Source organism: Alligator mississippiensis, chromosome 4 (genome assembly GCF_030867095.1).
Source record: "Alligator mississippiensis isolate rAllMis1 chromosome 4, rAllMis1, whole genome shotgun sequence".
NCBI classification, from domain to species: domain Eukaryota; kingdom Metazoa; phylum Chordata; order Crocodylia; family Alligatoridae; genus Alligator; species Alligator mississippiensis.
In genome coordinates, this window is record NC_081827.1 from 139,777,804 (window position 1) to 139,805,661 (window position 27,858).

General features: G+C 44.0%; 1 protein-coding gene across 5 annotated transcripts in view; it reads left to right on the top strand.

The window, feature by feature from the left end:
* FAR2 (fatty acyl-CoA reductase 2) overlaps positions 1–27,858 on the top strand; it is a 234,737-nt gene that overhangs the window by 10,732 nt on the left and 196,147 nt on the right. For 2 of the 5 annotated variants that reach the window (XM_019482217.2, XM_019482218.2), the window contains exon 2: positions 11,314–11,461. The exons of the other annotated variants lie outside the window; for them this stretch is intronic. The gene's annotated coding sequence lies outside the window, so the exon portion shown is untranslated. The remainder of the gene's footprint in view (positions 1–11,313; positions 11,462–27,858) is intronic. 5 annotated transcript variants of the gene reach the window in all.

Consider the following 27,858-nt stretch of genomic DNA (forward strand, 5'->3'; position numbering starts at 1 on the left):
TGGGTTTGTTTGTTTTTTTTTCTGTGTAAATAAGCTTTTTGTTTTGGTTTTTTGTTTGTTTGTTTTAAATAGAAACAAAATTTGAAATCTTGCCCTGCTTTCCTCATGTCTTTGGATTTCACCCTCCTCCCACATTCAGTACTCCAATAATAGTTCAGGCAGGCTACGTTTAAAATGTTCACGTTATGTGCAAAGAGATGTCACACCTGTTGATGCTGGTGGCAGGTTACAACTCATCCATTCTGCTCAGCTATCTACGCTGCTGCTTCTATAATGAGCTGCCAGATCCTAGTCTGTGACAACTCAGGTTTGCTACTCTTTTTCCCTACCCCCTTTCATGTAGGGTTTGCCGTAAATTAGGGAGGAAAAGCTGCATTTTTAAAATATGCTAAGTTTAATTACTGTACTTTAAACCGCTGATGTAGAATGGGTAAGTTTAGCTTAGCATATTCAATTTTATGTAAAGTAAATATAACCCTTCTGCTAGGCTCTGGACAAGGGGCTGATTCAAACTTCGGGTTTAACACCAACCATGGTAAAGTTTGGTTGTCAGTGAAAAGTTTGCAGATCAAAAAGTTCTTTAAAAAAAACTTAAAAAAAAAAAAAAAAAAGTTTTGGGTTGGCAACCCTGCCCGACTGTGGCAGTGGTTTTACACTTGTTGCCCTTACCTCTGGGATCCCCTACTCACCCATATACCCTGATAACCTTGAATGTACTCTACACTATGCTGCCCCCCACTTTCCCCAATCTTAGCACAGACTCCTGAAGAAGGACCAGGGTCTGCCTACCTGTGAGTTTCCATAGGGAAGGGGCTGCAGGCTACAGAGCCCTGAGACTTGCTTCCTGCAGGATGCAGTGCTACTGTTAAGACACAAGGTGGTGCTGTAGTGCTCTGTCAGTCCTCCTACATCCAGCCTTATTCATAAATGGAGCTTTAGTTAAGCTCTGGTTACTTAGTGTTTTTATGGATTGCTCTTTTATGTTTGTTTGTTTACTTATGGACTTTATAGGCAGATTTTTTTAGGCTTGTTTTTTTCTGGTATCTCCATAAATTTATGGGTAATTGGCAACCCTGAGTATTAGGAAATATAGTTAATGGGAGCGGGGGGAGGTGCACATGGATAATGTGGGTTAGAGGCATCCAGGTGTTAACAGCAGTGGTAGAAAACATAGCCAGGGAGCAGGAGTGAGCAGTAGGACTTCTCAGTAACTCCCTGGCCTCCTTTCTCACTGATCTTCAGTCCTATTTGGGAGTAGCATTTTCTGTTCCCAGTAGGTGGTCCTGTCTTTCACATGGGCCCTCCAGGTACTCTCCCCATGAAAAGTTATTTTTCCCCTTTTCATTTGTTACCTTCTGGTTTCAAAACAGGTTATTTTATCCATAAAAAAAAAATGACCATATATACATACTGTTCTATTTTAGAAGGGGCTGAGAGGAGAATAGAGATGCAGGGTGCCAGTTAGGACTATGAGTCTGAGCTCTGCATAGGAATCAGAGGTTGGTGTTTATTTGGTTTGATGCGCTTTCATTACATATTATTGTATTCACCTTTAGGGCAAACTAGTGCTGTTAGCTGCATGTTACTTGGTCTTTGGACTGCTCCCTGACTGAATTTTCAAAATGTCCAAGCCCCACTGACTTAAGCCAAATCTACATGGCAAATTTACCATTTCTAGCAGTGGCAGATTCAAGCATGCAATGCTACTAGGTATGAAGTATCTCTTAAACCACAAATAACATAACTGTTCATGCAGTGCTTCGCATGGGCTAATCATTGTTACTGAGAGTGCCAATTAGTCCAGCCACAGTGCTGTATGGACATTGCGTGCTGCTGTTGGCTTAGGAGGGACACTGCTTGTAGCTGCACAATGTGTTTGAGTGTGCCATGTCTGGGAACAGTATAGCTGCAGGGTAAGCAGGTCTTTCATCTCCTACGGGCTACAGCCAGAAAGGGGGATTGAACATTAAAACCCCAAACCACACCTAGCTGTCTCATGGAAATCAAAATCAGCCAGGTTAGCCTTCTAGGTTGCTTTCAGCATTTCTGGCCATCTGTTCTGAAGAGAGTCTATTAGATGTACTCTGAGAACACCCACTAGGGAAAGCCCTGTAAGTAAGAGAGGAGGGAATACCTACTGTGTGAAACCTGGTGGGGTTTAAACAGCTTGGCACTTGTCAGATTGAGGTACTTATGGCCAAGCCCATAAACTGAATTTCAGATGCAATAGGGCCGCTAATCCTGGAGACTGGTGTCTGCTGACTTTCAGGTGACGGCTGAGTGGAATTTGAGAGTCTGTTGAATTTCAGATTTAGCACTCTGACATTTGCAGTGCTTCAGGCTATCCCCTGGTTCCTTCTCTCTTTCCTTGAAAGAATCAGTTCTCTTCTTTCAGACCCCATGCCAGTCTAACTACCTCAGCCTATGTGAGGATCTCAAACTCTGGCTTTCTGGATTAGGAAATTGCTATGTGTGTGCTTATCCACAAGCAGCAGTATAATTAGGAGTGGGCAACCAGACCACCAGTCCCAGCCACCAGTTCTGATGGGGTGCAGCTTCAGCCATAGCTAATCCAGCTGTAGTTGTCATCCAGAGTGAAGAAACTGCTCATTATCTCTCTGCCCACAAGGGTCTGGGTCTTGATCATGACCCGAATTTTTGAGTATGGGGGTTAAATGCCTAAACTATAGTAACAGAAGTTTTAGCATGAAGCTGGCAGATTCAGTCCAAGTAGTGTCTTGTTTGTTTGTTTTCAATACTCTGGCTGTGGTGCTGACCAGTCTTGTCTCATTGGCTAGAAATAGATGTTGTTACATGAAGCTGATCAGCTGTGCCACGATGAGCCTGGTCGAGCAGGGAACCCAGAGAATCTCAGGGTGCCTCTGTAAGCAGGGTGGCAGAAGACTGCAAGCAGCTCAACCTGCTTGTGCTCTTCCTCCATGCAGGTCATAGACATTCATTTGAAAAAAAGTGGCCAAGTCTATTACCACTTTTTGTTGCACCATTAATTTTTTTTTCCCTTTCCCTTTCATGTGGCACAACAAAGGATATAGTCCTCTATTTGCTCAGCATTTGTGCTGCCATAACGCATTTTAATGATTGAGACTTTTCTGTACTGGTAAAGTAATGACAATAATTCCTCATTGTCTCAGAAGTAGGGCCCTCAAAAATAGCTACAGGACCTGGAAGTATTTGCTTTTACTTTGTCTGATTTGTCTTTGTGCGGGAATCCAAGCTCCTGTTGGGATATTCTGACACAATTCCAGTGTGGATCAGCATACATTGTAGCACCTTAGCCCTATCTCAGGTATGCAGCTGTATCTGGTACAGATTCACTTCCATTTCACTTATTTTAAGTAGCATTTATTAAAATAAAAAGTGTGTACCCCCTGTCTTGTACTATACTTTCCTTTTTTTGTTTTTAGCTTTGACTTCTTCTAGTGCCAAATCTGCAACTTTTTCTTTTCTTTTCTTTTTCCTCTTTCCCCCAAACCAGCTGAGGTAGATGGTTTATCCTGTTTTCTACCTTTTTTTGGTTGTAATTGCCTTCTTAATTAATATTTCCAAGTTGCTAATGATGGTCCTTTAGAAAAGATAATAGTCCTTGGGTAATATGTAGAACATAGTATTAAAATCATGACTAATTATACCTCTGCACAGTAAGTAGTCAACAATAGGCTCTTAGAACTAAAACAAGATGTGTGTAGATGTATAATTAGTCTCCTATTGATCATTAATTATTAGATACTGGGGGTCCTTTTTTCTTTTTTCTAATCTTTGAGTAAAATTGGTTTGTTTTTGTTTTTTGTTTTTGTTTTTAAAGAATTGGGGACCATTGAAGTTTTGGCAAGAAGTTCTATAGTTGGACTACAAGTAGCTTCAGTCTTAACATAATACTGGTTCTCTTGTTCACAAGAGTCAGTTCTAGAGGCATTCCTGTTTAAGGGGGAGGGTTGGGCAACCAAGTGGTGAACAATTGCATGAGGATAGATATTTCTGCCCTCAGAGTGAATTGTACCTTACTCACCAAGACATTCTGTTTGTACCTTGTCCTATTGTTCCCTACTCCCTGAGATTAGGGGTAGAATAGTTGAACCCACAGGATGTATATGTGGTAATATAGCTTTCCAGTCCCAAACTGAATTTTATGTTTATGTCTATGTTTATTGTATGGTTTGTGTCCTCAGATGCTATGTTACTGTAGCAACGTGTTACCTGTAGATGCGCCCACTGAGTTATGCAAAATACTCTTTGATAGAAACTTGAATCCAAACTGACTACACTGATTGTGGTTTTTACTGTTGTTTGATTGTTTATTTAATCTTTCTTGTAATTACTACAAGCCTGGTCTATGGAAGGTTTTTTAATTTCACGTTTACAATTGATCCATCTCCGCTGCTGGAGTGCTGTTGGGTTAATTCCCGCAATACATCTTGGTAAGTCCCAAAAGAGATCCCTGTGCTATGCACAATACAGCTGGGCATTAACGTAAATACATTCAACTTTACGGGTATCTTTTTTATTAAACTGATGAGGGTTTAATAATAGGTTGGCAGTTGGGGAAAAACTTTGGTGATATTTAATAGCTCCTTAGGGGGAAAAAGTCTCAGTCCTTGTAATGTATAGCCACCCATCTCAAACATTATTACAGTTAACTCTAACTTACACCCTTGTTAGCATTTTTGGAAAACCCAAGGTTTGGCAACTATTGATCCTTCTGGATCATGGTGTATACATGAGAGGTCACCCAGACCTTTTGATGCATATGCCTAGGCAGAAGTATGGAGGAGTGGGGGCTGCCCAGATCCCCACCCCCCCCACATTTAGGCCACTGAGACAGAATCCAGTGACCAGACGGAGTCCAGGCATTTCATAGATTTTCATAGACATTAGGGCTGGAAGGGACCTCGGAAGATCATCGAGTCCAGCCCCCTGCCCAAAGGGCAGGAAGTCAGCTGGGGTCATAGGATCCCAGCAAGATAAGCATCCAGTTTGCTCTTGAAGGTGTTCAGTGTAGGTGCTTGAACCACCTCTGGTGGCAGGCTGTTCCAGGCCTTGGGGGCTCGGACAGTAAAGAAATTCTTCCTTATGTCCAGCCTGAAATAGTCTTGTAGTAGTTTATGACCGTTCGACCTAGTCATCATCCCTTGGGGCACTCTGGTGAACAAACGGGAGCGTTTGGTGCCTCCATGGCTGTATTTGTATAAGCGTCCAGGAATTGAACCTAGGTCTCCTGTGTGGCAGACAAGGATTCTACCACGAACCACAGAGGACTCCAGAAAAGTCAAGGACAGAGTTGATATTGTGACAGAATCTGCCTGCCCTCTTGCCCTGCTGTGTGTGCAAGCTATGAGTTGTAAACACAGTTCTGTTTTATCTCTGCCACATTACCACTACCGTGATTCAAAGAATAGAAGTTGCAGAATCCAGGTTCTGTTTTTCTAATTCACAGATGTTCCACTGTCCTGTAAAAGATTTACATTTCAGTTACTAGCCTCTAATATTATAGCAAGGGTAGTGCCAGTGGTGCACAAGCACTGGGTGCCCTCATACAGGGATGCCAAATCAAATTAAAGTACTGTTATGTAGCAGAAGAAAGAAATCTCATGAGGTTCAGCAAGGACAAGTGCAAAGTCCTGCACTTAGGATGGAACAATCCCATATACCAATACAGGCTGGGGGCTGCCTGGCTGGGCAGCAGCTCTGCAGAAAAGGACCTGGGGGTTACAGTGGACAATAAGATGAATATGAGCCAGCAGTGTGCCCTTGTTGCCAAGAAGGCTAATGGCATACTGGGCTGCATTGGTAGGAGCATTGCCAGCAGGTCAAGGGAAGTGATTATTCCCCTCTCTTCAGCACTGGTGAGGCCACATCTGGAGTACTGTATTCAGTTTTGGGTCCCCGCCACAGAAAGGATGTGGACAGATTAGAGAGAGTCCAGTGGACCAAAAATGGTTAGGGGCTGGAGCACATGACTTCTGAGGAGAGGCTGAGGGAACTGGGTTTATTTCTTCAGGAGAAGAGAAGATGGAGGTAGGATTTAATAGCAGCCTTTAACTACCTGGAGGGGGGTTGCAAAGAGGGTGGAGCTAGACTGTTCTCGGTGGTGGCAGATGACAGAACAAGGAGCAACAGTATCAAGTTGCAGCAAGAGAAGTTTAGGTTAGATATTAGGAAGAATTTTCTCACTAGGGGGGTAGTAAAACACTGGAACAGGTTACCCAGAGAGGTGGTGGACTCTCCATCCTTGGAGGTTTTCAAGATCCAGCTAGACAAAGCTTTGGCTGGGATGATGTAGTTGGGGATGGCCCTACTTTGAGCAGGGGGTTGGACTAGATGACCTCCACAGGTCCATTTCAATCCTCATTTTCTATAATTCTAAAATGACTCCTTTTCCTTCCCCCACCCCCGATTTTAAGAGAAGTCATCAATAACTGTGCCCCTTGAGATCTGCTTCTAGCTACAATGTCACAGTGCAACTAATGACACAAAGTTCTTCACAAAGTTTGTGCATCTTCAGTTCATTCAGTACTGAAGGATTTTGTATGACTTTTTTTCTAATTTTCAGAAGCATGTCAGGTGAATTTCAGGCTGTCAGTAAAACTGACAAAACTCTGATCTGTAGCTGTATGATACAGATATGATGCCTTTGTGTAAATGCTATAAATATAGCTGGTAATCATGTAGGCTTGCTACCCTGTATGCATGGTAGATTTTTTTGTTGGTAATGTTTTCAGAGTACAGACTGACTTTTTTTTGGCATGGCACCATCGCTGATTTCTGCAGGATTAGCAGCCAACAACTTGGTCAATGTCAATGTGGGAAAGGAGGCAAGAGCACAGTGGAACCACCAATGGATACTATACCCTTTTAATAACATGACTATATTAGTACAAGTTATTACATACCTTCATTGTGCTCTCGGCTGATATTGGTACCATAACTCTCTCTTCCCCAAGGGTCTATCCTGAGTTCAGTATTGTTTACACGTGGGAGAGAACAATCATGTGCAAAAATAAAGACTGGGGATGGACTAGAACTGCAGAAAAGGACCATACAGTGGACCATATAATGAATACGAGCAACTGATATGCTCTTGTTGCAAAATAAAGCAACTGCATACTGGGCTGCATTAATATGAGTGTCATTTGCAAGATGAAGGAACTGATTCTTCTGCTATATTTGGCACTGGTGAGCTCTCACCTAGAATACTGTGTCCAGTTTTGGATCCTGCACTTCAAGAAAGATGTTAACAAATTAAAAGGAGTCCAGGAGAGAGCAGTGAACATGATTAGAAGTCTAGGAAACTGATTTATAAGGAAAGGCTGAAAGAAATAGGACTGTTTAGTCTGAAAAAGAAAAGACTGAGGTGGGATTTGATAGTGGTCTTCAAATGTCTGAAGGGTGGTTATATATAGAGGATTTTGATAGGCTATTCTCTGTGTCCACAAAAGATAGGAAAATGAGCAATGGTTTTGAATTGCAGAAATGGAAATTTAGGCTGGATATTAGGAAAAATAATGTGAGGGTGGTTAAGACTTGGAACAGTCTACCGAGAGAGGTTGGAGGGTCTCCATCCTTGGAAGTATTTCCCAACATGTTAGTCAAATACTTGGCTGGGATGGTTTAGTCAGGAGTGATGCTGCCTTGATGAGGAGATGGGACTAGATAACTCCCAGCTGCACTTTTATTTGATTCTATAAAACCTTCATGCAGCACTCTCTGGAAGTGCCCGGTTGGCATGTTCAAACAGTGGGCTCCAGGAGAACTCCACTGTGAATGACAAATTTAAGTAACCTCTCATCCACTGTCCCTGCCCGCATCCTGTTTCCTCACAGGGGACTAATAATTGTTGTTTATTACTGTCAAATGCTGTGTAGTTTGAAATGGAAGAGCATTGTCATTCTCCAGATCGGAAGACTTGGGGAGAATCAATACCTGGAGTGCTGTCTTGCCCTTAGTGGAGTCAATGGCAGACACTTCACTTTGATTTTAATGAATCAGGATTTCATGCTTGGACTTGCTCAGTGAAGTTGACTAAATCACTCTGTTTAGCCACATACCACAACCACAAGTCAATGAGTCTTGCAGGTCATGCAATGTCTCTGTTGGTTTCTAATGGCACACTTTGAGATGGTTGAGCTATCTAATTCATTATTACTGAGCCCTTATTGAATGTAATTGATGTGGGGTGCCCAGGTGCTTTGTTAGGCAGCAAATTCAGAAAGGAAAATCTTGATGTGTTTTGAGTTCCAGGCAGCTAATTAGGCTCTCATTCTGGATAAATAATCTCTTGCCTAAAGCAGAAAACCCAACTTCTAAATTGATTGTCTGTGTCTACATTTCTAAATTGGATGTGACAGAAGATTGCCTTCAGATTTCCTTTGCTGAAGACAGCTGTAGCCTGACTGCTTTTAGCTCTCTGCCAGTGGGCAGCAAAGAAACTGAGAAAAATAGGTTGTTTTGCCTTTCTGCAGAGTCTCTGTTTATTCACACAGACCTACAGGTGCAGATGGCTGTGAAGTTTAATGCAAGATCCAGTATATTTCTCCTTTTGGATGAAACAACTTCATTGCTGCAACTGCCAAATTTGGTTTCTGCTAGGGTAATCTAAGTCTTGCTTGCTTTACTTGCAGTGTCATTTGTTTTTTTTTAATTCATTCTTCTTCATGGACCTGCTTACATTTCTCTATAGATTTCTTCAGCTTTCTACCTCCTGGAAGAAATGAAAACCAGAGTTCGGTTCACCTAAGTTAGACCTTACTTCAGATGGCTTCCTCTTTTAAGCTTTTGTTGCATCCTTTGTGTATCAACTCCTCCAGAGTAAGCTGTCTGAAATTGGTGTTGGTAGCCTTGCAGAGGACAGTGTCAGTCTCCTCTGCTCATCATGCTTTTGCTTTTGCTAAAAATAGTAACAGGATTTTTCCCTGACAAATGCCCTTTGGAGGTACCAAAATGTTCATGCTGTGGCCTCATTATAGGAACTGACACTCTATCAACTCATTGCAGCTGCAAACACTGGCTGTTAGGCCTGTGTGAAGCGGCTAGCATTCACTTTGGATTCGGATTCAGCCGATTTTTGGGGGACAGTGATTTGATTCAGTGATTTTTTTTTTTTTTTTTTTGAATCATTGTCCTGAATTGATTCGATTCGGCTGAATCTGGTTAGGAGATTCGGTTGCTACTGAATCGCACAGGCCCATCCCCTGCCCGCTCTCCCAGCCCAGCAATGGCTGCCCTGCCTGCCCCAGCTCCTGGCTTTTTGGAAAAAATAAAAAGCCCTGACTCGCTAGCTGCTGTCCAGTGGTGGGGAGATACCCACTGCCCCACACTGCATGGGGGTCTCTGCACGAGCTCCTTGACCCCTGCCTGTTCCCCCAACCCCGCCCCCCCAATGGCTGCCCCATCTGTCCCAGCTCCAGCCCTTTAAGAAAAAACCCACAAAATAACCCCAAACTCACACGTTCCTGCCTGGCAGGGGGCGATCCCTGCTGCCCCCTACTGCCCTGTGCCAAGTGGGGGGCTCTGCATGAGGCTGCTGCAGCAGCCTGTGAGTTCAGGGGCTTTTTTGGTGTGTTTTTTTTTTTTTGTTTTTTTTTTCTTAAAGAGGCAGAGTTGGGGTGGGTGGAGCAGCCATGGGGGGCAGGGCTGGCACAGCAGGGGGCTGGGTCAGCGGGGGGCCAGGCAGCACCCAGTGAGTGGGGGCTTTTTTAAAGGGCCAAGAGCTGGAGTGGGCAGTGGTTGGGGGGAGCTGGGGGAGCAGGCAGGGTATGGGGCCTGGCAGGGGTCCCCCCATGGTCCCCTTCCCCTACTTTCCAGCTCCCTGCTGCAGCAGGCAGGGACAGCCCAAATTGTTGAAGCTCTCTGAATCTTTTCCGAATTGATTCAGAGAGCTTCGAATCAATTTGGACCTTTTTTATTGGTCCCCGATTCGATTTGGATTTGGAGATTCGGCCACTGAATCTCCTCCGAATCGAATCAGCACCAGAAGCTTCGCACAGCCCTACTGGCTATCAGCTTTCTAGCTCTGGGTAACTTCTCTGTGTACCTTCAGCTGCCTGTTCACCTTAATTGTCCTCTGCCTGAGCATACACATGAAGGTACACCCCATGTTTCTATAAAGGCTTTTGAAGGCTGAGTGAGGGTTCTAGGGTGCTAACTTGAGAGGTGCACCTCAGATTGCAGGGACAACTATGCTGCCCCTATCTGGTCCCGCATCCCAGAATTGGAATCCTGGGACTCCATGATGTCTCTGCCTCCCACATATCAGGATCAGGTTTCATAATGTGCAGGACCATGGAGTGCGGCAGTGGTCACCAACCTGAGGATCCCAATATACAGGTAGATCCCAGAGCCTCTTTTGGTAGATCCTGGGCTGGGGGGACAGCTGACCATGTGCGCATTTGTACACTCACTGCCCCTAGCCCCAGCAGGTCAATCTGTAGGGGAGAGAAGGGGCGGGGGCCAGGTCAAGGCCCCCGCGGTGAGCAGCTGACTGTGTGGCCCAGCCAGGAGCAGGGGAAGTTTAGTGAGGCACCAGCCTGGCTGGGTGGTGAGAGGATTGGAGCCTGGAGGGTTCCTTTTAAGGGTGTGAGGGGGGGGCCATGTCAGTGGGGTCCGAGGTGGCAGAGGCTGCTGCCGCCATGCCTCAAGCCCCTCTGCAGGCCCCTGGACCACAGAGGCTTCCAGGCCAGGGCCCGACACCACATTCCTTTGGCTGCTGGGCAGGCGTGGCTCAGCGTAGCTGTGGCACAGAAGTGGGATCGGGCCCCGGCCTGGCTGGGTCTGGGACACCTGTGGTTCAGGGTAATGTGGGGCAGGGCAGGGGGTGGGGTGGGGAGGAGCAAGGGGGCAGGGCTGGCATGTGGTAGATCCTGGGGTGCCCTTTAGTTCTAAAAAGTTACCTTCACCATAAAAAAGTTGGAGACCACTGGCCTACAGGGTTCCCCATGGACCAGATGATGAAGCACCAAGGACTGGATCTGGGCTACAGGCTGGGGGTTTAGCACCCTGGTATACAGCATTGGATGTAAACTACTCCTTACCTACTGGCTGCATCACCAGCTGCTACTTCAGTTAAAAGACTGATGCTGGGGACACTTGAGTATCTCGGGAATCCCAGCAGTCCTTATTGGGCATCTCTTGTCACTAAGAAACTTGCTATGGAGGACTTTTTGTGATCAGCTGTGTTCTCAGGGCAACATGACACCCCATATCTGATGAGCAGAACATTAGATTCTTACGAAAGGGTACAATATAGCAGGATGTGTAAGTTTTTCAACAGCAACCTCTTTTTTTTTTTTTTTCTTCTAGTGAATAATAATCAGTCTGAAATTGCTGTGAACTTTCAGCACGTCTCAGTGACCACCTGCTTTCCAATACTGCAGTTCCCCAGGCCAGGATTAAGGGATACACAGGCAGTGGCAGTGAAGAGACTTTGTCATTGCCTGTTCTGTACCAGGTAAAGAGTATAGACTCATGTATAACGCTTAGACTGATTTGCATGTCTTTTAAATCTCAAGTGTCCAGACATACAAACCAGTGTAGAATGCCTTAAACCCTCCTGAACCATTTTAAAAAAGTATGCCTGGATAATCAAGTATTATTTTGAATCTGTTTTCTGTGAACCATTTATTATGTGTGTACACCAAACTTTCCATAACTAGTATCTGGTTGATCCTCCAGGCATCCCACACTGCACTGCTTCTCACCCTCTTCCCCACCACTTTAACCGTGGCACAACAAGTGTCTGCAGTGGTATACAGTTAGAGCTCTGTTGCCAGGTATCCGGCTTGTAGCTGTATTAGTTTAGAGGAAAAGGTAATCAGGACTTGTAGTGTTGACTACACTTGACTCCAGTGTCCCTGGCCTGGGGCTCTAGGGATAGTTCTCAGCTGTTTTTAAATAAGTGACCAATTTCCTTCCTTTGGTAGCAATTGATCGGGGTTCTGTGCATCCTGGGTGTATTTGGAGGTGGTTAGGTTGGGGAGTAGGGGCTGCCTGGACCCCTGTTTCTGTATGCAGGAATGAGTCTTTACTGAAGTCATCCTTGGTGAGAAGGGGAAGCAGAAAATTGCAATTGGGCTGGTTACTATTACTTCCTGGTGGCAATTTGAAAGCACTGCAATGCCCAAAAGGTAATGTACTCGGAACCCTTAGCAGCATATGTGTGGATATGTCTGACCCGGGACAGTTGTGAAGCAGTTTCCAATTGGTGACATTGTTGGAATGGTTCAACTGTTAGTCTGTCCACACTCTAAGGTGTATAAGTAGAAAGCCTCAGTGTCCAATGTGTCAGTTTGCTGTATATACCTATCATTAAAGTTGCCTTAAGATTTGATGTTGATTTTGTGAGATTGGAACCATCTCAGGACTGATAATAGACAGAGTACCTAAAAATGGAGGAATCCTAGTGTTAGAATGTGATGCTATTTGCAGTCGTCTGACAAGAAAAAACCCAAACACTCTGCTGCTCAATAACGTTTAATTTCCATGACAACTGCTGCAATCCTGTGTTGCTGAAGGCCAGAGTAAGATGTATTGCCCCTTCTTAAAGGAAACTATCTCACTGTTGTCATGCCCAGTGTTTCAATAGTCACAATATTTTAAAAGAAAAATCCATCTTTAAATAAATAAATAAATGACTAGTTCAATATCAGTCTTTGTGTAGCAGGCTTTGTGGAGGGGGTGAACACCCTGGAACTATTTTGTAGTCCATTTTTTTTCTGCATGAAGTTGTACAGCATATAAGCCTGAACAGTAGACAGCAGGTGTGGTCAAAATATGGCCTGCAGTCTGGATCTGGCCTGCCAGGTGTTTTTTTTTTTTTGTTTTTTGTTTTTTTTTTATCCAGCCTGTGGGTGAGCACTTGCCAATTAATTGTATTTGGCCCAGCCCACAGCTGCCCCTGCTGTGCTCCACATGGGGCTGAGCCTTGCTCACTCCCACTGGGGCAGCATGCTACACTTCCCCCATCACCCACAGGAGGGCACTAGTCCCTGCCCTGGCCAGTGGGCCCAGCTGCTGCAGGAATTGCTCAGCTCCCTGGTCTCCAGCTGCTCTTCTTCCTGTCCCTGCTGCAGCACTTGTGGCAGCAGGCAGGCAAGTGGTGGAGGGTGTGGGGGAAGCTGCAGCTGGGCAGGAATGCAGGGCCTGCATCCAGGCAGGAGTGCGGGGCCTGGGCCTGCGGGGCTCCCTGTGACTCCTGCAGCTCCTGTGATTTGGTTGGGATCTGCGCATGATGGTGGCAGTGGTAACAGTGGCCTGGCCCTGCTCCCTGCCAGTACAAGCAACTCCTGGAACTTGACAGGAGTCATGCACCACCGGAGGGCATCTGCTTACCAAAGACCATGAGCGCACCGAGGTCCTGCCCCCTGATACTGCTGCTGTTGCCACCAGCGGTGGGGGCTGTGCACTTTGGGGGGGAGTTCACACATACACCTCCCATACTTCCCCCCCCATATAAGAGTGAGACTATTTTGAGCAACAATGCAAATGTCTCTCTATACACTACACAAGCACACACAGATTAGGACAAAAATCTTTTTTGTAATAAAATGAAAATCTGTTATATTAGATGTTTTGATTCTTAGTATATGATCTGTTTTTGTTTTTGAGGTTTTTTTTGTTTTTCTGGTTCCAAGATGGCAAGCCCCCCGTGCCCCCCCCCCCCTTCCCCCAGGATTACTTTCGGGAGCAAGGGGAGGGACTTCCAGTGGCAAAGATTAGGGGTTAAGTGCAGGGCTTCTGGTCTCAAGATGGCAGCCATGGGTCAGGGAACCTGTCAAGGGGCGGGGCTACCCTTGCAGCCCTCAACAGCTCCCTAAAACTCATTAAGTGGCCCTCCAGCCGAAATATACAGTATGTACAGTATTGGATGCATGTGGGACTTACTGTGTGTTTCTATAGTAGCAATTGCTTGCTGGATTTGGTTCCAGAGCCTACTGGCTACAGTTCTGCATTTCCATGTATGATTATCTCCAGACAGCAAGTATTGCTGGGGTGGGGAGAAGCTGAGTAGGGGGTTGGCTGTTTCTGGAAATTACAAGTTCAGGATTGTCAGTTTGTGGCCATTTTTGCTTCCCCTATTGTGCCCTAACTATAACACCACTAGGGTTTGACTATGTTGTAACTTGTGTAAAAATATAAAATAAAGGGGAATATTTTACCAGCAAACAGCTATAACCCTGAGTTTTGCATAGCAGAGCTTCTGCTCACAGAGATCAAGGCTCATAAAGGAAGACAAGAGCCAGCACTGTGGCAAAGGTAAGGGCTCGAGTGTTAGGGTAGGTGTAAAGATAGCAATGCACCCTCTTGCTTCTCAACATTTGAAAACTTTCTTCAGTTAAAAGAAGACCCTGGATGTTATCTGCCTTCTCCTTCCTGTTGAAAGTAAACATTCCAAGCGGATGGATTTGTTATCATGTGCAGTCTACAGCTGAACATGAAGGTTGACATGTGGCATAATTTCTCCGGCAAATGCCACTGAACAGTAATTGGGTTCCTGAAGGTACTTGGAGTGGAGTGTATAGTCTATTAAGCCCCAAACATGTTTCTAAAAGGCAGAATGGGTGTAAGTGGCTGAATACAGTCACTGCAAGGGTTTTGGGAGAGAAATTGACTTCTCTTGCTGGTTGATGCCATTGAAGAAACTGAGATGGGATTGCTTTCAGCATCAAGTTTGATCCTTTCTCTTTCCAATTTTCTCCATGAACTCCCTGTCTCTGTTTCTTCTGAGAAAATTGGTTCCGAGTTACAATGTTTCAACTTAAGATGCAGTTTTCAGGAACCAATTGTGTCATAAATCCAAGGACTGCCTGCAATTCAAAATAGCTGTGAACAATGTTATAAATAGGGATTGGTTCCTGAACCAAGGCCCTATACCCTATTTTCACCAAAAATACCCCAGAATTTTGTACTCGATCAATTATAGATGAGTAATATAGCTACATTAATGTATTTATATGTAAATAGCAATCATATTGATTTGGAAGGATTTCTTTGAGGTGACTTTGCTGGACTTTTTGAAAGACTCTTGGTTACCCTTTTTGAAGGGTTCTTGACTGGAGTCTTCTCAGGAGTCTTATCTGCAGGTTTTTCTGGAGCCTTGTCTGCTTTCTTAAATAAAGTGTCCAAGGAAATTTGGACTGATTCTCCAGGGAGATGAGCAACACAGCAAACTTGTTCGCTGTCGTGGCATCGCATTGGATCTAGCGTTGTAAAGTCAAAACTGGCATCATAAAGTTGAAACAGGGTGTCAATTTATAAATATTGTAAGCGCGAAACGTTGTAGGTTGAGTTCTGCCTGTATTTGTCCTGAAGACTAAGGCCAGGCTCTAATCAATCCCCAAATCCTTATTCTCATTCATTTCTACACCATGTATTCTACCCAAATTCTCCTGACTGAAATGATTACCGTCTGCACCCACTTGTGTGCTTTTGGGCTATATCTTGCCAATGGCCAGTCTTCCAGTTTCTTAGTTTCTTCTGAGGGTTAAGCTGTTCTATGAAGCATTCAGCCTATAAGGACTGCTCTTCACTTTGAAGTTGTTCTTTACCTATTTATGCATATATGTGACAATGGCTTCAGGTTGTCATTGTTTGCCACTCTTCTTTCCATTGCAACAACTACTAAAGTGTCATATACATTACAGGCAACCCCCACTTAACTCTGTTTCGCTTAGCGCTGTTTCTCCATAATGCTCATTTTAAATTGATATCTGATTCCACTTAGGACTCATAGAGTTTCATTATGGCGCTTACGGTCACCATCTTGGGTCATTAAAAACACTGCTTGCAGTTGCCATCTTGGGTTGTCAAAAACTTTATTTCACTTAATGCTGTTTTTCAGGAATGAATTAAGAGTGCTAAGTGTGGGTTGCCTGTACTTGAAAGATTTACGTTGGTACCAGCAGTGCTTATCTGCAAGTTCACAGCTTTTTTTTATGGATGAGAAAGTAAATGTCATTTCAAATTGGGGTTTTGGTAAGTCCTTAGCACAATGAATGTAGCACATGGGTTCAAGGATCTTGCTTCTTCTCCCATTCTTTGTACCGTGTCTTGACTAGAATTGCATCATAAGATTTCTTGCTCCATTTTGTGCCATGAGGTTTTGTATAATCTCCCACCTTTTGACACCTCTCATTAGCAGATAGAAAAGGTGTTTCTCCCCTACAGCCCTTTGTGAAATTTGTCTGCTTAATGCAACCCTTGGCCATGCCTGCACACATCTCCAAAACAGCAGTTGCTCTTAAATAATAGCTTCAATCCAAAGTGCTCAGGAAAAAAATATTTCAAAAATATTTTTCTTGAGAGGTGATGTGTAAAGGGCCTGACTCCTGTTGAGATGGAACAAATGAACAACAGTCATCAAGTTAAAAGGTGAAGGGATTTACTGCATGGCAGGTACTCCACAGTAACTGCATTTGTCCACAGTTCCCTGTGGTAGTAAAAGCTAAATCATGGTAGCTTAACCCTGTTTAGCCCTTAATGAAATAGAGTTTAGATATGATGGATTTGCTTTCACTTACCACAGGATAAGTATGGGCCCCATGGACACTTACTCTACAGCAGCTAACACATGGTCAGTTTTGACTTACTATAATTTGTTTGTTTGTCAATAACCCTGAGTAGTCATTTATACCTCTGTGGCAGGGGACGGGATGGGGACATCAAATCAGAACTGGAACAATTTCTGTTCTGTGTTTTGAAAGCAGAAGGTGCAGGGAGAATCGGGCATGGGATCCCTAGGAAAGGTGTCCACATAACTCTCTCTGTTCTGGAAAGGCCATAAGGCAGTGGAGTACCGTTTAAATGAGGAGATCTGACAACTGCTGGTTTTCTCAGTGTGGCAAAGGCCCATGCCTGCTTCCTGCTCTCTCTTCTCACAAACCAGTCACTGAGAGATTTCAGCTTTCCAAGTTAGCTCCCTTCCTTTGCCGCAGCTGAAGGGTAACTCAAAGCATTTTACCAGAGCAGGGTGAGGTACATGTGTGAAATGTGAACAAAGCTTCATCTTTTAGTGTGCCTGAGAAGGCAAAGATGGCTGTCAGTTCTGAAGCAAAAGATAAAAGGTATAATCTCTCAAAGCAAACTTCCCCTTATAATATTGTATTCACCTGCTTGTGTTCTCTCTCTCACCAATTTAGAAAAGACCTACTTGAAAAATCAGAGCTAGAGACTATACCACCTCTCTTTGTTCTGTCTTTCCCCTTGCTCAGAAGTCTGTTCTGAATGTGTAGTCGCATGTAAACTGGCAGGTTTTTTTTTTTGCTTTTTGTGTCTTGTACTGTCTTTTGGAAAAAAAAGAGATTATGAACAAAGTGCACTGCATATATGCTTTGCAGCATTTGTACAGGAATGGTGAGTGCTGTCTTGGGTGTAGGTACCAACTCACTGTGTAATTCTCTTGAAAGGACATAAAGATGAAAACAATGCAAGTAGCCACATGTATATGCTGAGCCAGATGTGATGTCCTGTATCATCCTGAGGAAGGACATGCTGTGTTCTCTGCCAGAGAAAAGATAGATCTTGACCTCGGTGATTTATAGTAGGCCTCTCATTTCCAGTTTATATAATCTTGCTTGGATGGTCTTGGCTATTTTCTCTGGTTTTTCCTGTCCACATTTAACTATTGGTATCATCAACCCTTTGAAGTGGAGGGATTGTAGCAGAAGATCCAAATGATGCTCCATGATGCATAGGGCTATTGAAGGTGGAGGTTAGCTAAAAACAGGATAGACCTCAGATTGCAAGTGTCCCTTGTGTGGGATGAAAGAAAGAGATAGATGCCTCCAACTTGCAGCTGTGCCTTTGTCTTCAGTAGAAGTAGTTAACATTAGTCTTAAATTGGGGCATCCAGGGATGCAGAGAGTTAACAAATATTGAAAGAAGAAAAGCATAGTATATATGCTATAATATTGAAAAGAAAAACATTCCTCCAAGAACAAAGGATTCGCTCTGAATTAGCATGACGAGGTGGCATCATGCAACACAGTGAGGGTTTGTTTGTTAAAGTCAACTTTAAAGTGGCTCTGTAATTAACTCTTGAGGCCGTCTTGCCCGTGGTAATTCTCAGTGGACTCTGAAGCAAGAATGATCTTTTTGCTGTGTCAGGGAAAAATGAATAAATCTCAAGCTGATATAGTTGAGTTGCATGAATGCATTATACTCTGCATGAATGCTCTACTTACAACAGGATATGATATTTCTAGCATTAATGAAGAAAGTCTTAGGTTTTTTTGCCCTTTTCTTTTTATCACTGATAAAAAGAATTAACACCCAATACAGAATTAACAGCCCTCCCCTGCGCCCCTCTTGTCTCTTTCGTGAGGGATGGATTGCTTTAAACTTATTTTTAAAGAGTTGAAAAGTTGCATACCATTCTTTTTCAGCTCTGTGCTAGTCTTTCCTGGAGATAACTTTATGAATGGCTGAAAGCCTTTTGTGTCATTTGTTATTTCAAGAGTCCTGTGGGGTTTTTTTTCTTTTGATTTTTAATTCCAGTCATGGAATGGGTTGGACTTCAGGGGACATCTAGTCCAACTCATTAGACACAATGTGGTATTTTGAAACTATCCCAGGTCAGTGGTTATGTAGCCTTTTCCTATCAATCTCTAGGGAAGGAGATTCCAGACATGTCCACAATGTGCATTAATGCACTTTTGCTGATGTGCATTAAATTTAGTACCTATGGCAGGGGTATGCAAAATGCATCCTGGGGGCCAGATGCAGCCTGCCAAACCATTCTATTCAGCCCACAGGGCCCCTAAAAAATTTAGAAAATTAATATTTATCTGCCCTGGGCTGCCCGTCATGCGGCGCTCGAAGGCTTGCCAAAACTCAGTAAGCAGCCCTCTGCCCAAAATAATTGCCCACCTCTGACTTATGGGCACTGTTACACGTGTTCCAGGGGTCAGGGCAGGTAGCACTTTTAATTAGATTGGCTCTGAGAGCTGCTCTAATTAAAGCGCCACTGCATCTTGTGTATCAATGTCCTCATGCTTGAAAATGGTGGCAGGGGTGCTTGAATTAAAGCTTGCTTGATGAACTTTAGTTCAAGTGCTCCTGCCACCATTTTCAAGCACAGAACTGCTGATACACAAGGAGGCTGCTGGAGTGCAGCAATTGCCACATTCCAGCAATCTTGGTTAATCAAGCCTGCTCTGAATCACTGGAATTCTAGCACATCGGAGCAGCGTCATCACTCATGTACAGATGCCTGCCATTGTGAGGTACTAGGAAAAGGTGCGTTAGTCTGGTTTTTTTTAATGTTCATTAGCAAAAATCCACAGTTTTTGGTGATGCTTTAATGCACATTTAAATAGGCTAATGTGCATTAAAGTGCACCTTTAAACGTGCCCTCTTACCACTTCCCTGGGCCTCTTGTTCCACTTTCTTGCTATTCTGACAATTAGGAAGGAGGTTTGTTTGTTTGTTTGTTTGTTTGTTTGTTTGTTTGTTCTGTAGAGATTTTATTTAAGTGGCAGCATTTCTAGGGCTCCGAAGACTTGGATTCTGTTCTCTGCCCTTTTAGTAAGTCTCATGGGACTCATCTGCACTCCCTCCTTGCCGAACCAAGGAGTGCTGCTGACAAGTACACTGTGCACTCATGTGCTTGGGCTCCACACATGCCAAATTCAGTAATGAGGTAATATAGTTGCTTTATAGCAGTGCTGAGCATATATCCTGGCCTGCTTTTAGACGCTATCTTGGGTGTGCTTATTGGTGTGTATTGAGCTCCATTCGAAAGTGGCTATGTTGCCTCATTTCTGGGAGGAAGAGCCAGCAGTTCTGTAATGCGTCTTGACAATGCTCCTAGGTTTGGATCAAAGGTTGTGTAAACACTGGCGGCGAAATTTCACGCAGCTCTAGTTTTGTTTCAACACTGTTTCAACCTGTTTCAAGGTTGAAACAGCAAAATTGAAATGGAACAGATATAGTCAAAACAGCCTCGAAACAAAATAAGGCCAGTCAAAATGTTTTGCTGTTTTGACCTTTCGCTCATATGCTATAATGGGGAAGAACAAAACAGCCTATAACTTTGTCATTTCTGGCCTGATTTGGATGAAACATACAGAAATGATAGCCCCTTCTGAGGACATGAAACTGGCTTAGTTTCAAGGAGATAGGTGCAGGGGATTTGGGGAAACTTCACCCCAAAATTTTGAAAGCAAAACTCATGTTGTGTATGTGTTAAAACACAGTGGGGTGAAAACTGCAGGCATGCTAGCCCCTGCAGAGGCCACAAAGCTTGCCAAGTTTCAAGGAGATAGGTGCAGAGGTTTGGGGGAAACTGTACTTCAAGCTGTGGAGAAACAAAATTCGTGACATGGGTGACACTGTGTATGTGTTAAGGCACAGTAGGGTGAAAGCTGCAGGCCTGCTAGTCCTTCTGCAGCCACAACTCTGCCAGCTTTCAAGGAGATGGGTGCAGGGGCATCTGGGTTCTGGGGCCCTGCACCTCCTAGCTACTGACAGGCAAAACTCATGTCATGGGTGCTTGTGCAACTGTCTGTTTTGGGGCACGGGGTGGGGAACTACTGCAGGCCTCGCTGCTAGGCCCTGGTGCGGCCACAAAGCCTGCCAGCTGTTAAAGAGATATGTGCAGTGGGATCCTGGGGCTCTGCACCCCTAGCTGCTGACAGGCAAAACCCGTGACGTTTCGAATTGAAACAAAATTCGAAACAAAATGCTGTTCTGTCAAAACACTGGTCTAAGTGGAACACTGCTGTTTTGTACAGCCCTAGTAAAAATGCACTTCCTATCAGACCCTTGCTTCCCCAATATTAAAAGGGGAGAGGATGTAGCACTCTAGTACTTCAGAGAGGTGCTATGACAGGGGTGGGCAAAATATGGCCCATGGGGCCCCTAAAACGCTTAGAAAATTAATATTTCTCTGTCTTTGTTCTCTGTCAAAAATGACAGGAACTTGGGGCAGTAGGACCGAGGGGAAGCTCGGCGGGCTCTGGCAACAGCAGGGCCTGCTCGGCCCCGCCCGTCCAGCCAGAAGCCCCAGCAGGGGCTTCTGGCCTGTGACCACTGGCTGCCCCAGTGCAGGAAGCTCCAGGTAAGGGTGGGGGGCAGGGCAGCCAGGGAAAGAGCCCAGGGAAGAGCGGCCTCTCGCCCACCCTGTGGCCCACGTTTTCTGCTGCAGCCACTCACAGCCCATGCGGGGCTGTCCTGAGCAGGCACAGGCAGCCCCCCAGGCAGGTTATGAGCAGCTGCAGCGCAGGGTGCTGGGCACAGGGCTGGGCAGGAGCCACTTTTCTTGCACTTGGCACCAGCTTGTAACCCATCCCCTTGCCAGCTCCGGGCTCGCCCATCGGGGCTACCCAGAACATGAGCCAGCTGCAAACATCTGCTGCCTCTCACTCCCGGCCCCCACCTGTGCCTGCTCAAAACAGCCCCGCGCATGTTGCAAGTGGCTGCAGCAGGGAGCGCTGGCCATGGGGCAGGGGAGGGGCCATTTTTCCCCACACTCAGCACCAGCTTGTTCAGGGCTGCAAGATATTGAACTAGGAAGTGCCCTGGTACCGCAGAAATGGGGACCATTATCTTAAAGAGAGGTGTTGACCTAGTCAGATGTTCTGTCCTTTTGTAGGGAATTAGGTTTTCTCTCCCATCATGTCACTCCCTAGCTGCAGCAAAAATTTCATTAAGCAGATGACAGCAGCCACCATGAAAGCTGGTGTTTGGCAGAAGGAAACAAACACACTGAGACTTCAGCAGCATGGGACTCAGTGCTGGGAAGGGAGGCGATTCCTATCTTACAAAGCTGTTTGCAGAGCAAACGAGTTGGTAAGTTCCTGCTCCCAACATTATTTGTACAAAAATAAACTGTTTCCAGACTGGTAGAGCTAAGCATCATTTCATAGCTATAGGGGACAAGAAACGAATGATACTTTGTTTCTTTGAAACAACAAAGGAACCCTTTAAAAGGTAGGCAGAATGTGATTATCCAAATACAGATATTTGCCATGACAGCTGAGTTATAACATGCTGTTTATAATATATGTTGGGATTAAATTTTTAACAACCACACTATGTTCTGGGTCTACATTTTACAACTCTTTTTGGTTTAAAAAAAACAAAACAAAACCCAACAAAACAGCCCCCCCAGGAAATAAAAAACCATAGCTCAAAGTTTAGCCATGGGCAAGGAGGCCTTGCTTCCTTTTGGGTGTCTACATATTTATTTTAATTGCTGTTAAATGTGTACATAACCTGTATTCTTTTAACTACAGGCATGATGCATTTAGTGAAAATGCAGTCAAAAGACAATTTTTGAGGAAGAGTCATAGTGCAAAGGCAAAACAGGGAAGTGGTGATTGGAAAGTAGGGATACCAAGCTTGAGAATCCTCAGGATCCTTGTGATAGGTGCAATAAGTCTCACAAGAGGCAGAGAAATATATTATACGCTCAGTTCTGAAACTTGGTATTTCTGAATGACGCTGTCAGGAGTGAAGTCTCTGCTTGGCTGCAGCATAGGAATGCAGCACATGCCTCTCATAGCACAGGAGGGAGGAAGATGCTATGCTCGGTGCTCAGGGTAGAATCTTACGTTGCCAATGGGGAGGTGCTTGAAGACACTGAAGATCTTGGTTTGCCTTCAGCACCCTTTGCCACTGTAAGGTTCAACCCCTAAATATATGTAAATATTTACTTTTTTTGCAATCAGGTTTTCACTTAATAGTTTAGGCTGTTTTGTTCTGTGAGTATAATAACAGCTATTAACTTTTCTATACATTACACCCACTTGATTAGATCATAAATTTGGGCCTTGCTGCTGTTTTATTCTCATCTTTTCTGTTAAAATGTTGTGCCAGAAGTCAAGTCATAATATGTGAAAACAACTTTCTGAGCGTGGATTTCCTGTGGTTGCTGTCACCATAGTGACTTATCTCCGGTTTGGAGGGAAGTAATTTTAAAAGAGTTGTCCTTGGATATGTGTATGTACATACAAACTTTGTGCATGTGCATTTATTGAAGAACTGCACTGCCTAATGTCAAGTGTAGTTAACCCAAACTGAAAACTAAATATTTACCGTAAACTAGATTTCACTTCTACCAGGATAGTTTCTTCCTTGAAGTCTTCAGCAGATGTGAAGAGCATCTGTCATTGCTGCCTAGTAAAATTAGTCCTAATCATAGAGAAATAGAGGTGGAAGGGACTTCCATGGGTCATTTTACTCCAGCCCCCTGCCTTCCCAGGTTCATTCCTATCCAAACCATCCTATATAAAACCACTGGCTAACCTCTTAGCAAAGCTATTGACCCTGACAGAAAACCCAAGATATAACCCCCTAACCAAGCATAGGTAAAGCAGGGGGACCACAGCAACCAACGTACTGCTGCTGTAAAGGTGGTTAACATATGCTCAAGAGATCCCAGGAAGAGGTCCATGCTGCCCGCTACAGAGGAAGGCGAAACCCCCCACAGCCCATACCAATATGATCATGGGTAAAATGCTTTCTTGATTCCAAATATGTTGATTGGCCTGACTCTACGGGGAGGGACAAGACCCTCTTGCTAGGAACGTCTGGGCTTAAGTCCTAGCAGGAACATTGGTGTACCCCAGTCAAAATTCCCAGCCTTGGCTGCATATAAGACCCAGTGCCTCTGAGGAAGGCTAAAAAAACCTTGAGGCATGTAGCAGGGGAGGGGGTAGAAACTTCCAGCCCCAAGCTGCAACCAGCAAAGCCCAGAAACATGGGAGATGTTCATAATAGCTATGCCTAGGTCATCCCCAACAAGTGACTGTTGAGCCTTCTTTAGTGATGGAGAGTCCACAACTTCCTTGGGCACTCTATTTCACTGCCTCTTTGTTCTAACAGGGAAGATATTTTTCCTGCTATCCAATCTAAACCTACTTTGCTGCAACCTAAAGCCATTGGCCTGCATCCTACTCTGCAGCAATAGATAAAAGGTGTTTTCCTTCTTCTTTATGGCAGCCGTTTAAGAATTTGAAGATTGCTGTCATATCCCCACTTAAGTGCCTTTTCCACAAGTTAGCTCCTTCAACGTCTTCTTGTATGACTCAACTTCCAGTTGCACATTTTGGTTGTAGCTTAGCCATGAGCATGTTCATCTGCTAGAGTAGTTTTGTCAAAAAGGCTGTTGTGTATTTTGTGTGCACGTGTGTGTCAATCTTCGATTAAAGCAGTTGGGTAACTTTAATGACTTGGCTACCTCATGAGGAGGCAGATTTGAAAACAGCTTGATTTATACTGAGTAACATGAAATATATTTCACACAGAGCTTACACTCTTGGAGAACATTCATAGTTGTTAACATTAATCTTATTCATGTAGCATGATTCTGCATGCTCAGATGTGCTTGAATTGGAAAAACAGGGAGGCTACCATTGAGTAATTGAATGCACTGTAGCTGTCTGAATGGGAAAATACAGGAAGTAAATTAGCCCCTGGGGATTAGAAATGTTCTAATGATCTTCTTTGGGATTTGATGATATATTGATGAGGGCCAGATTCATATTTGGCTGAGGCTAAGCAGCAGTTCCTTATCGTGTGTGTGCCCCTGTTGTTGTTGGGTTTTACAGGATTTGGTTTTGGTTTTTTAAGGTCCATGTAAATATTAACTGCAGTAGGACTAATGAGCAGAGTAAAGTACTATTCAACATGAGCAAAAGTATTAGAATCTGGCACTTAAGTACATGTTATATTCTTGCTTACCTTTTATCTAGCCTGACACTGATTCCATACAATACAGTATGTAATGTCTGTGGATAGCATAAGCAGGAAAAAGACAGAAAAAATGTAAATGCTGGTAAGTAGTCAGGGTTTTAGCAGAAGCCAGGGATCTTTGTATTGAGAACAAATGCATCAATTTATTTGATGCCATGTATCTTGTTTGCTGTGTGAATATGGAATACAGCTTTCTCGCACTTCTCAAGGGCCTTTTGTACCCAGAAGAGGTTGCTCCAGTGAATGATGGAGGCTCTTGTCTTTTAAGCTCCAAAAAATAAATGAAATCCTATCTTGTTTTATTGGTACAAATTGCATCTTCATGGTTAGTAGACTGTCCTGCACTTGCCCTTGCCTAGGGAATGACCTCTTATTTGAAAGCAACCTCAAACATAGGGTAGAAAAATTAAAGCTTACTGAAGTTGTTTGTTTTTATCCCAGAGAGGATAACATAATAGGTTCTTCCAGTTTCGCAGAGCTCCTTGTAAATGAGATGTCCAAGAGCATAGGCAGGCAAAGTTTTTTGGGTGAATCTGATATCTTTTATTTAGACCAACTATCTTTATTAGACCAACTATTTAAGTTGGTCTAATAAAAGATATCAGATTCACCCAAAGTACCTTGTCTACCTATGTCCTTAGACCAACACAGCTACAACTACACCCATGTCCAAGAGCAGAGAGAGTCATAGATTCACAGAAGTTAGGGGCTGGAAGGGACCTTACAGGATCATCAGGTCCAGTCCCCCTGCACTTGGGCAGGGTCAGATGACCCCAGCAAGGTGGACATCAAGACGCTTTTTGAAGATTGCCAGGGAGGGTTACTATACCCCTCTGGGGGGAGTCTGTTCCAGACCCTCAGCACTCGACTTGTAAAGAAGTTTTTCCTTATGTCCAGTCTGAAGCAATCTTCAATGGGCACAAACTGATTATTTCTTGTCTTCCCCTGAGGACCTTGATGAACAGATGCTCCCCCAGGCCCTGATGTATGCCTCTAATATAGGCTGCCACCAAGTCCCCTCTGAATCGTCTCTTCTCCAGGCTCAACAGTCCCAAATCTTTCAGCCTCTCCTCATATGACCTGCTCTCTAGACCTCTGATCATGCACATGGCCCTCCTTTGGACTCTCATGAGCTTCTCCACATCCTTACTGAAGTGTGGTGCCCAGAACTGAATGCAGTTCTCCAGCTGCAGTTTCATCAAGGTCGAGTAGAGCGGGAGGATGACATCCTTACTCTTGCTCTAAATGTATCGGTAGATGCATGCCAGTGTTTGACTTGCTCTGGCAGCTATAGCATCATGCTAGGGATCATGCGCATCTACAAGACAGTTTCAAAGAACTATAGAGAAGGGGGTGAAAACCACAGATTTTGGCCTAGTCGGTCAACCCTGAAGCTTAACATGAGAGAGATGTGTATTAGAACAGGGAGAGAGAGCGCGTAAGAGAGTGAGCAAGAGGGAAACTAGGGTTAAGCTGTGGACATCCTGGGCATAAAGAAAAAAATGAATGTGTCTTTCCATTATAATATGTTGAATACCAGTGCAGACACAGGGATCTCAGGAGAAGGTACAGCAGAAGGCTATCAGAGAGATGTAGAGAGTATCATATTATACAGATGCCTTTTGTAGCCTGTACATGCTTGCAGCAAGGCTGATTGCAGTGTAATTAGCAATAAGCACCCTGTAGTTTGACATAAGCATCAGAGCTGTACAAATCTCTTAAGTATATCCAGCCACTCCAGAAAATTATCATGAGTTGAACCTCATAAAAAGAATGGGGGGTGAGGAGGAGGAGGAAGAGAGTCCTGAAGAAGAGAAGTGATTCATACTTTACCTTCTGATTGTAACATTATCATAGTGGAAGCATAAAAATGCCAGCATGTTACAAAGACCCAGATTTAACACCTTATTTATTCATTTTTTTGTGTGTGTGCGCAAAACCATATTAAAACTGGCTCTGGGGTTATGACACCCACAAGTAACGTTTCTCTTCTGCTGCTTTCAATTTTCAAGGATCATGTAATTTTTTTAAGGAGTAACTATTACGCTCTTCAGTTGGTATGAATTAGAATGAAGGAAGTACACTTGTTTCTTATCTTTTGAGAATCTTGTCTATAGGCTTTGATGCGAATCTAAAAAAAAAAAAGTGGTACAGCATTTCAGATCAAATTCTCAAAAAAATCAAGCTCTTGTTGTGCAATCAGGAAAATATTTTGGTGGCAGAAACAAATGCCAGTGTGTGCATAGGGCTGCATTGCCACCGTTGAGTGAAAATTTTTTTCAAAATAAGTTTCATGAAAGGGGCAGTGCTCTTTCTAAACTTGATCAAAGTTAATATGACTTGTCCTTCAAAAGCTCAAAGGTTGAATAGGTAACCTTTGGTATATTTTTCCATGGAGCTGTGTTGTGAATTGTTGATGTTGCAAAGTGGGCCATGTTCAAAACTACTCAAAAACACTGTAGGATATGCCAGTACTCTGCCTTCCTGTTGCCTACAGGGTGTAGAAGAGAGAAGTCTGCAGGCTGCTGATTGAATGAAGTGTAGGAAGGTAGTCTGGTAAAGTTGGAAGACAAAACACTTTTTTTGGTCTCCAACAAAGATTAATCATTTAAATAGGCTGACTGAACAATCTGCCCTGTCCTGTCCTGTCCTGCTTGGGAAGACCTATATGGTCACCCCCCAAAAATTGTTTGGCGGGGGGAGAGAGAGGGTGTTCAATTTACATGCTGCCCTTCCCAACCAAGGCTCGGGGCAGCTTACAATAAGAAAAGAATAACTTAAAAACAGGAGAACAAGAGGACTAAAATAACTTAAAAGGAATCTAGGCAGGCAAGCTTCTTTGGGTAGATGTGATATCTTTTATTAATCCAACTGAGTAGTTGGAAAAAAGGTCTCTGCAAGCTTTCAGGCATGGGGATTCTCTGCTGTTTTGAGATTCCCAAGGAATGAAAGAATTTAAAAGTGTGACTGGATGTCAGTGAGAATGTAAATAGGTGGAATTAGGAAAACAAAGGGGGGTGGGGGGAGACAAGGGGGGAAATAATGTCAAAGGTAAGTACTGTAATTGAGTTCCCCAAGGTAAAAAAGAGGCAGTCTGCAAAAAGGTAAATAGCTGGAAATATAGGAAGACTGATTAAAAGGAATCTAGAACAT